The following is an 11842-nucleotide window of genomic DNA, read 5'->3' as shown; positions in this document are numbered from 1 at the left end:
TGAGAAGTATTATTTAGTGTGTCCTTAGCAGGCACTTTGCTGCATACAGGTGCCCCTACAGTTCCTGCTAGTGCCTGTGGAAGCCTCTGAATTGAGTGACAATAAGAAAGTCATGGAACTCATTATTATTGAGTTCATAACACAAAATATTAACTGGTGAAGTTCTACAAATTAACTGGTGACGGTCTACAAAGTTCCTCATATCTTTCTCATTGATACATAATGGACATGTGCCATTGTGTTAGTTTCAGGTATGTAGCATAATGACTCACTATTTGTACATATTGCAAAATGGTCATCACAGTGAGCCCTGCCTGCATGGGGTCTGTTTTCTCTCTGTCACTCAGATCAGATAAATTCTTCTGAATGTCAACCTTGAAAGGTTCCTGTAAATTCTTCTGAAAGTCAGCTTCTGTGACTCTATCCTCTCATCTCCCTTGTGCTACTGAGTTCAGCCAGTGAATTTTAGAATTTCACCTATTACATTTTTTTTCAATTCTGTAATTTCCATTTGGTTCCTTTTTTTTTTTTTTTTTTTAATTTTACTTATTTGGCTGTGCCAGGTCCTGGTTGCAGCATGTGGGATCTTCGATCTTCATTGTGGCCTGCGGGATCTAGTTCCCTGACCAGGGATTGATCCAGGCCCCCTGCATTGGGAGCACAGAGTCTTAGCCACTGGACCACCAGGGAAGTTCCCTCCATTTGGTTCTTTTTAAAAAAAAAAAAAAATGTACTTCTATCTCTCTGCTGAGATTTTCTGGTTTTGTTTTGTTTTGTTTTGTTTTCATTTAGAGTGTGTGTGCTGACATGTCCGACTGCAACTGCATGGACTGTAGACATGTTCCTCTGTCCATGGGATTTCCCAGGCAAGAATATTGGAATGAGTTGCCATTTCCTACTCTAGGGGATCTTCCTAACCCAGGGATCAAATCTGCATCTCCTGCATTAACAGGTGGTACCATAGTACCACCTGGGAAGAAACCCCACGGGGCTTATGAATGTTAAGAGCCCATCAGCACCGGTTTTTAAATTGTTGTTATAAGCAGCAACCACAAGGTGGCAGGATTATTTCATGCCGGTCTAGTTCCCAGGGCAAGCAGTTCAGTTCAGTACAGTGGCTCAGTCATGACCGACTCTTTGCAACCCCATGGACTGCAGCACGCCACGCCTCCCTGTCCGTCACCAACTCCCGGAGCCTACCCTAACTCGTGTCCACTGAGTCAGTGATGCCATCCAGCCATCTCATCCTGTCATCTCCTTCTCCTCTCACCTTCAATCTTTCCCAGCATCAGGGTCTTTCCAAATGAGTCAGCTCTTCGCATCAGGTAGCCAAAGTATTGGAGTTTCAGCTTCAACTCAGGACTGATATCCTTTGGGATGGACTGGTTGTATCTCCTTGCAGTCCAAGGGACTCTTAAGAGTCTTCTCCAACATCACAGTTCAAAAGCATCAATTCTTTAGCACTCAGCTTTCTTTATAGTGCAACTCTCACATCCATACATGACTACTGGAAAAACCAAAGCCTTGACTAGACGGACCTTTGTTGGCAGAGTAACGTCTCTGCTTTTTAACATGCTGTCTAGGTTAGTCATAACTTTTCTTCCAAGGAGTAAGCATCTTTTTATTTCATGGCTGCAGTCACCATCTGCAGTGATTTTGGAGGGTCCCCCAAAATGTCTGCCACTGTTTCCACTGTTTCTCCAACTATTTGCCATGAAGTGATTGGAATGGATGCCATGATCATAGTTTTCTGAATGTTAAGCTTTAAGACAACTTTTTCACTCTCTTCTTTCACTTTCATCAAGAAGCTCTTTAGTTCTTCACTTTCTGCCATAAAGGTGGTATCATCTGCATATCTGAGGTTATTGATATTTCTCCCAGCAATCTTGATTCCAGCTTATGCTTCATCCAGCCCAGCGTTTCTCACGATGTACTCTGCATATAAGTTAAATAAGCAGGGTAACAATATACAGCCTTGATGTACTCCTTTTCCTATTTGGAACCAGTCTGTTGTTCCATGTCCAGTTCTAACTGTTGCTTCCTGACCTGCGTACAGATTTCTCAAGAGGCAGGTCAGGTGGTCTGGTATTCCCATCTCTTTCAGAATTTTCCACAGTTTGTTGTGATCCACACAGTCAAAGTCTTTGGCATAGTCAATAAAGCAGAAATAGATGTTCTTCTGGAACTCTCTTGCTTTTTCAATGATCCAGCAGATGTTGGCAATTTGATCTCTGGTTCCTCTGCCTTTTCTAAAACCAGCTTGAATTTCTGGAAGCTCATGGTTCACGTATTGTTGTAGCCTGGTTTGGAGAATTTTGAGCATTACTTTACTAGCATGTGAGATGAATCCAATTGTGTGGTAGTTTGAACATTCTTTGGCATTGCCTTTCTTTGGGATTGGAATGAAAACTGACCTTTTCCAGTCTTTTGGCCACTGATGATTTTTCCAAATTTGCTTATATTGAGTGCAGCACTTTCACAGCATCATCTTTCAGGATTTGAAATAGCTCAACTGGAATTCCATCACCTCCACTAGCTTTGTTCATAGTGATGCTTCCTAAGGCCCACTTGACTTCATATTCCAGGATGTCTGGCTCTAGGTGAGTGATCACACCATCATGATTACCTGGGTCGTGAAGATCTTTTTTGTACAGTTCTGTGTATTCTTGCCACCTCTTCTTAATATCTTCTGCTTCTGTTAGGTCCATACCATTTCTGGCCCTTATTGAGCCCGTCTTTGCATGAAATGTTCCCTTGGAATCTCTAATTTTCTTGAAGAGATCTCTAGTCTTTCCCATTCTATTGTTTTCCTCTATTTCTTTGCACTGATCACTGAGGAAGGCTTTCTTATCTCTCTTCGCTATTCTTTGGAACTCTGCATTCAAATGGATATATCTTTCCTTTTCTCCTTTGCTATTTGCTGCTCTTTTCACAGCTATTTGTAAGGCCTCCTCAGACAGCCATTTTGCTTTTTTGCATTTCTTTTCCTTAGGGATGGTCTTGCTCCCTGTCTCCTGTACAATGTCATGAACCTCCGTCCATAGTTCATCAAACACTTTGTTTATCAGATCTAGCCCCTTAAATCTATTTCTCACTTCCACTGTGTAATTGTTAGGGATTTGATTTAGGTCATACCTGAATGGTCTAGTGGTTTTCCCTATTTTCTTCAATTTAAGTTAGAATTTGGCAATAAGGAGTTCACGATCTGAGATACAGTCAGCTCCCGGTCTTGTTTTTGCTGACTGTATGCAGCTTCTCTGTTTTGGCTGCAAAGAATATAATCAATCTGATTTCGGTGTTGACCACCTGGTGATGTCCATGTGTAGAGTCTTCTCTTGTGTTGTTGGAAGAGGGTGTTTGCTATGACCAGTGCATTCTCTTGGCATAACTCTATTAGCTTTTGCCCTGCTTCATTCTGTTCCAAGGGCAAATTTGCCTGTTACTCCAGGTGTTTCTTGACTTCCTACTTTTGCATTCCAGTCCCCTATAATGAAAAGGACATCTTTTTGGGGTGTTAGTTCTAGAAGGTCTTGTAGGTCTTCATAGAACCGTTCAACTTCAGCTTCTTCAGCACTACTGGTTGGGACATAGACTTGGATTATCATGATATTGGATGGTTTGCCTTGGAAATGAATAGAGATCATTCTGTCATTTTTGAGATTACATCCAAGTACTGCATTTCAGTCTCTTTTGTTGACTGTGATGGCTACTCTATTTCTTCTAAGAGATTCTTGCCCACAGTAGTAGATATAATGGTCATCTGAGTTAAATTCACCCATTCCAGTCCGTTTTAGTTCACTGATGCCTAGAATGTTGATGTTCACTCTTTCCGTCTCCTGTTTGACCACTTCAAATTTGCGTTGATTCATGGACCTAACATTCCAGGTTCCTATGCAATATTGCTCTTTACAGCATCGGTCCCTGCTATTTACCTGGGCCCAAACTATGGTGGAGGTAATGAAGATAATGTTGACCTCCCTGAAAAGATCCCGTGCATGTACTGCTACAGTCTGTGCCCCAACCCTGCAGCAGGCCACCCCTGACCCATGCCTTCGCTGGAGATTCCCGGACACCCACAGGCAAGTCCAGGACAGTCTCCTGTAGGGTCACTGTTCCCTTTTCCTGGGTCCTGGTGCACAAGGTTCTGTTGTGCCCTCCAAGAGTATATTTCCTAGTTTGTGTAAGTTCTGGCAGCTCTATGGTGGGGTTATGGTGACCTCCTCCAAGAGGACTTATGCCGTACCCACACCCAGATTCCCTCTCCCTGCGGCAGACCACTGCCATCCTGTACCTTCACAGGAGATGCTCAAACACAGTTCTGTCTGTGATCACGTGAATTCACCCCTCCTAAAGTCTTGCTGGGGCTTCTCCTTTGCCCTTGGACGTGGGATATCTCCTCACAGCTGCTCCAGTGCCTACCCTCTTACTAGAGTTTCTCTGACCTTGAACGTGGGGTATCTCCACATGGCTGGTCCAGTGAAGAGCAGCCACCACTCCTGACCTTGGATATGGGGTATCTCCTCTCAGCTGCTCATGGCTCTAGCACCACACAGCCTGGAGCTCTTAAATTAAAGAGCTCATTCATTATTAGAGAAATGTAAATCAAAATTACAATGAGTTATCATCTTACACCAGTCAGAATGGCCATAATCAAAAAGTCCACAAACAATAAATGTTGGAGAGGGTTTGGAGAAAAGGGAACCCTCTTACACTGTTGGTGGGAATGCAAACTGGTACAGCCACTACGAAGAACAGTGTGGAGATTCCTTAAAAAACTGGGAATAGAACTGTGATATGGCCCAGCAATCCCATTGCTGGGCATACACCACCAGGAAACCAGAATTGAAAGAGATACATGTATCCCAATGTTCACTGCAGCACTGTTTACAATAGATAGGACCTGGAAGCAACTTAGATGTCCATTGGCAGATAAATGGATAAGAAGTTGTGGTAAATATACACAATGGAATATTACCCAGCTATAAAAAGGAACACATTTGAGTCAGTTCTATTGAGGTGGATGAACCTGAAGCCTATCATGCAGAGCAGAATGAAGGAAGTCAGAAAGAGAAAGACAAATAATGTATATTAACTCTTATATATGGAAATTAGAAAAATGATACTGATGATCCTACATGCAGAGCAGCAAAGGAGACACAGTTGTAAAAAAAAACAGACTTTTGGACTCCGTGGAGGAAGGTGAGGGTGGCATGATTTGAGAGAATAGCATTCAAACATGTACTTTACACATATGTAAAATAGATGACCAGTGCAAGTTCAATTAATGAAGCAGGGCACCCAAAACTGGTGCTCTAGGACAACCCAGAGGGATAGGGAGGGGAGGGAGGGGAGTTCAGAATGGGGCGGACACATGTATACCTGTGGCTGATTCATGTTGATATATGAAAATACCATCACAATATTGTAAAGTGATTATCCTCCAATTAAAATAAATTAGAAGAAGACCCTATGCTAGGAAAGATTGAAGGCAGGAGGAGAAGGGGAGGACAAAGGATGAGGTAGTTGGATGGCATCACTGATTCAATGGACATGAGTTTGAGCAAGCTCCAGGAGACGGTGAAGGACAGGGAAACTTGGCGTCCTGCAGTCCAAAGGGTCGCAGAGAGTCGGACATGACTGAGCAACTGAACAACACAGTAATTCATTAATTGAAAAAAAAAGGGAGATCAACAGTAACACAATAGTGGGGGACTTTAACGCTCCACATGTACTAATGGACAAATCATCTTGCCAGAAAATTAATAAGGATACGTGAGTCATAAATGGTACATAACAGATAGACTTATTTTATATTTATAGGACATTTCATCTGAAAGTAGCAGAATACACCTTCTCAAATGCACACAAAATATCCTGCAGGATAGATCACATTTTGGGTCACAGATCAAGCCTCAGTAGGTTTAAGAAAATTGAAATCATATCAAGCATCTTTTCTGACCACAATGCTATGAGATTAGAAATCAATTACAGAAAAAAAAACCCTGTAAAAACCACAAACATATGGAGGTTAAACAATGTCTTATTAAACAACCAATGGATCATTGAAGAAATCAAAGAGAAAATGAAGAAATACTTAGAGACAAATGACAATGAAAATATGACAATCCAAAATGTATGGGATGTAGCAAATGTAGTTCTAAGAGGGAATTTTATAGCAAAACAATCCTACCTCAAGAAACAAGAAAAATCTCAAATAAACACCCTATCCTTAAACCTAAAGCAACTAGAGAAAGGAGAACAACAACAGAACAACAACAAGTGAAAACCCAAAGTTAGTAGAAGGAAAGAAATCATAAAGATCAGAGCAGAAAAATGAAATGGAGATAAAACAGTCAATATCGATGAAACTAAAAGCTGGTTCTCAAACAGCTTCTATTTCCTTGTTATGACTTCTTAGATATGCTCATCATTTAAAAGTGAATGTTTAATTTCTAAACATATGGGGGTTTTTTTAGTATCTTTGATATTAATTTCTCATTTGAAAGCTTTCTTCTCTGCAATCACCCTCTGTGGTTTTTCAGTCTACTAACTTTATTGAGGCTTTCAATGGGTGAGTCAAAGGTCTCTCTTGGTAAATGTCACATTGTACTTGAAAATATGTAGGTTTATTTTCAAAAGATTTTGATATTGATCTCTAACATAATTCCACAGTGATATCATTTCATGCCAGTCAGAATGGCTGCGATCCAAAAGTCTACAAGCAATAAATGCTGGAGAGGGTGTGGAGAAAAGGGAACCCTCTTTCACTGTTGGTGGGAATGCAAACTAGTACAGGCACTATGGAGAACAGTGTGGAGATTCCTTAAAAAACTGGAAATAGAACTGCCATACGACCCAGCAATCCCACTGCTGGGCATACACAACGAGGAAACCAGAATTGAAAGAGACATGTGTACCCCAATGTTCATTGCAGCACTGTTTATAATAGCCAGGACATGGAAGCAACCTAGATGTCCATCAGCAGATGAATGGATAAGACATATACACAATGGAGTATTACGCAGCCATTAAAAAGAATACAGTTGAATCAGTTCTAATGAGGTGGATGAAACTGGAGCCTATTATACAGAGTGAAGTAAGCCAGAAAGAAAAACACCAATACAGTATACTAACATATATATATAGAATTTAGAAAGATGGCAGTGATAACCCCGTATGCGAGACAGCAAAAGAGACACAGATGTTTAGAACAGTCTTTTGGACTCTGCAGGAGAGGGAGAGGGTGGGATGATTTGGGAGAATGGCATTGAAACTTGTATAATATCATATATGAAACGAATCACCAGTCCAGGTTCGATGCAGGATACAGGATGTTTGGGGCTGGTGCACTGGGATGACCCAGAGGGATGGTATGGGGCGGGAGGTGGGAGGGGGGTTCAGGATGGGGAACACGTGTATACCTGTGGCAGATTCATGTGGATGTATGGCAAAACCAATACAATATTGTAAAGTAATTAAACTCCAATTAAAATAAATAAATTTATATTAAAAGAAAGAGAACAGACTCTATAATTTTAAGAGCTTTAGACTATGAAATTTTTGAACCTGGTCTTATGTCTCTGGATACGTTCTAGTGTCTCCTAGTTCATAGTCTATGGGAACTTGAATAGAATTTGTATCCTACTGCTGTGTGAAAATTGCATAAATCTTAATTATGGTGAATTTGCTCATAGTGCTTTTTAGGTCTACTATATCTTTCTATTTCTCTATTCATTCCATTCATTTTTGAGTGTTTGATATTGAAACTCCAACTAAAAATCTTAATTTATATATTTAAAAATTAATTGTAATATATAGTAGAAATATATGTAACCTTCCATGTTTTCCAAGTCTCCTATAAATGTGTTACCATGTTTTCATGATTTAAAAAGCAAAAAATAAAAAACAATATAAGCTGGTTCTTTTGGAATATATACAAAATTCTTATGTATTTAGCCAGACTCATCAAGAAAAAAGAAAGAAGACTCAAATCAATACAGTTAGGGGCTTGCCTGGAGGTCCAGTGGCTAGGACTCCATGGCCGCATTGCAGGGAGCCTAGGTTTGCTCCTTGGTCAGGGAACTAGATCTCGCATGACGCAACTAAAGATCCTACATGCTGCAATGAAGATCTAAGATCCTGTGTGCCAGAACTAAGACTTGGTGGAGCCAAATACATAAATATTTTTAAAAATATATCAATTAAATTAAACATTGTTTGTTAATTGGCTATAAACCCCAGTACAAATAAAAAGTTTTTAAAAATCAATATAACTAGAAATGAAAATGGAGAAGTTATGATGGCTACCACAGAAATACAAAGGATCATAAGAGATTACTACAAGCAACTATATGCCAATAAAATGGACAACCTAGAAGGAATGGAAAGATTTTTAGAAGAATATAGCCTACAGAAACTGAACTAGGAAGAAATAGAAAATATGAACAGACCAATAACAAGTAGTGAAATTGAAACTCGTATTAAAAAAATCTTCCAACAAACAAAAGCCAGGGGCCAAATGGCTTCATATGTGAAATTCTTTCCAACATTTAGAGAACACCTAATACCTGTCCTTCTCAAACGCTTCAAAAAATTGCAGAGAAAGGAATATTCCCAAGCTCATTCTACCAGGCCACCATCACCCTGAAACCCAAACCAGACAAAGATATCACAAAAGAAGAAAATTATAGACCAATATCACTGATGAACATAGACACAGAAATCCTCAACAAAATACTAGCCTACAGAATTCAACAACACATTAAAAGGATCATACACAATGACCAAATAGGCTTTATCCCAGAAATGCAAGGATTCTTCAATATATACAAATCAATGTGATATATCATATTAAAAAATTGAAGATTAAAAACCATAAGACCATCTTAATAGAGGGAGAGAAATCTTTTGACAAACAACACCCATATGTAAAAACTCTCCAGAAAGTAAGCTTAGAGGAAACCTACTTCAGTGTAATAAAGGCCATATATGACAAACCTGCAGCTAATATCATAGGTGAAAAGCTGAAAAACAATCCCGTTAAAATCAGAAACAGGACAAGGGATGTTCACTCTTGCCACTTTTATTCAACATAGCTTTAAAGTCCTAGAATGGCCATCAGATAAGAAAAAAATTAAGGAATTCAAATTGGAAACAAAGAACTAAAACTGCCACTATTTGCAGATGACACACTGTACATGTTGTTGTTTAGCTGCTAAGTCAAGTCCAGCTATTTTGTGACCTCTTGGACTGTCCAGGCTCCCCTGCCCATGGGAATTCCTAGGCAAGAATACAGGAGTAGTTTGCTGTTTCCTTTGCCAGGAGATCTCCCTGACCCAGGAGTCAAGTCTGTGACTTCTGCTTGGCAGTGAGTTTCTTTTTTTGCCTTTTAAGTTATATTTAATTTGATTTTTAAATTAATTTATTTTAATTGGAGAATAATTACTTTATAATATTTTGATGATTTTTGCCATAAATCAACATGAATCAGCCTTGGGTACACATGTGTCCGCCATCATGAACTCCCCTCCCACATCCCTTCCCACCCCATCCCTCTGGGTTGTCCCATATCACCAGCTTTGAATGCCCTGCTCATGCATCGAACATGCTCTGGTCATCTGTTTTACATATGGTAATATACATGTTTCAATGCTAATCTCTCAAATCATCCCACCCTCGCCTTCTCCCACAGAGTCCAAATTCTTTACCACTGATCCACCAGGGAAGCCCAGTACTATACATAGAAAACCCTAAAGATGCTATCAGAAAACCACTAGGGCTCCTCAATAAATTTGGTAACGTTGCAGGCTATAAAATTAACATACAGAAGTCTCTTGCATTCCTACACACTAACAATGAAAGATCAGAAAGAGAGATTAAGGAAACAATCTTATTTACCATTGCAACAAAAAGAATAAAAATCCTAAGAATAAACCTACCTCAGGAGGCAAAAGACCTGTGATCGGAAAACTATAGGATACTAATGAAAGAAATCAAAGAAGACACAAACAGATGGAGAGAGGTACCATATTCTTGAAGTGGAAGACTCAATATTGTCAAAATGACTATACTACCCAAAGTAATCTACAGGTTCAATGCAATTTTTATCAAATTACCAATGGCAATATTCACAGAATTAGAACAAAAATTTTTACAAATAGTATGGAAACACAAAGGATTCTGAATAGTCAAAGCAATCTTGAGAAAGATAAATGGAGTTTGAAGAATCAGGCTTCCTGAATTTAGCCTATGTGACAAAGCTACAGTCCATCAAGCAATATTGCTACAAGCAATATAATACTTGTACAAAAATAGAAATATAACTCAATGGAACAGGATTGGAAGGCCAGAAAGGAAGCCATGCACCTATGATCCATTAATCTATAACACAGGAGTCAAGACTATATAATAGAGGAAAGACAGTTTCATCAATAAATGATGCTGGTAAAACTGGGCAGATACATGTTAAAAAATGAAATTAGAACACTCTTTAACACCACTCACAAAAATAAACTCAAAACAAATTGAAGACCTAAATGTTAGACCAGATACTACAAAGCTCTTAGAGGAATATATGGACAGAACTCTCTCTGACATAAGTGATAATGGGATCTTTTCCGATCCACCACCTACTGTAATGAAAATAAAATAAAAAGAAAGATAAGTGAATGGGGCCTAATTAAACTTAAAAGCTTTTTCACAGCAAAGGAAATCACAAACAAGATAATAACCCTCAGAATGGGAGAAAATATTTGCAAATGACACAGCCATCTTCTAGGGATTAATCTCCAAAATATACAAACAGCTCATTCAGCTCAATATCAAAACAACAAACCACCCAACCAAAAAATGGTCACAGGACCTACATGGACAAGACCAAAATATTTCTCCAAAGGAAAAAAATACAGATGGTCAACAAACACATGAAAACAGACTCAACATCACTAAATTATTGGCTAATGCAAATCAAAACTGCAATGAGGTATCACCTCACACCAGCTAGAATGGCCATCATCAAAAATTCTACAAACAATAAATGCTGGAAAGGGTATGGAGGAAAGGGAACCATCCCACAGCTATTGATGAAAATGTAAATTGACACAGCCACTGTGGAGAACAGTATGGAGGTTTCTCAAAAAATAAAACATAGAGCTACCATATGACCTAGCAATCCCATTTCTAGGCATATATCCAAAGAAAACCATAATTCAAAAGGATGCATGCATCCTTATGTTCACTGCCGAATGATTTACAATAGCCAGGACATGGAAGCAACCTCAAAGTCCACTGAAAAAGGAATGGAGAAAGAAGATGTAGTACAAATATACAATGGAATATTACTCAGCCATAAAAACGAACAAAACAGTACCATTTGTGGAGATGTGGATGAACCTAGATGAACCTGATGAACTCTGTCATACAGAGTGAAATCAGAAAGAGACAAATGTTGTACAGTATCACTTACATGTGAAAATGGTAGAGATGAACTTATTTGCAAAGTAGAAATAGAGTCACAAATGTAGAGAACAAACTTATGGTTATCAAGAGGGGAAGGGATGGGGTGGGATAAATTGGGAGATTGGGACTGAAATATATACATTACTAATTAGAACTTACTGTATAGCACAGGGAACTCTTACTCAGTGTTCCTGTGGTAACCTAAATGGGAAGGAAATTGAAAAAGAGTAGACATATGTATGACTGATTCATGTTTCAGTACAGCCAGATACTAGCACAACATTGTAAAGCAACTATATTCCAATAAAAATTAATTTATAAAATAAATTTTAAAATGAAAAAAGAGGCAGAGACCAATATAGATGATATTAATATAATGCTCGGG

The sequence above is a fragment of the Bos taurus genome, chromosome 11, assembly GCF_002263795.3.
Source record: "Bos taurus isolate L1 Dominette 01449 registration number 42190680 breed Hereford chromosome 11, ARS-UCD2.0, whole genome shotgun sequence".
Classification (NCBI taxonomy): Eukaryota; Metazoa; Chordata; class Mammalia; order Artiodactyla; family Bovidae; genus Bos; species Bos taurus.
This window is presented reverse-complemented; position numbering follows the sequence as displayed.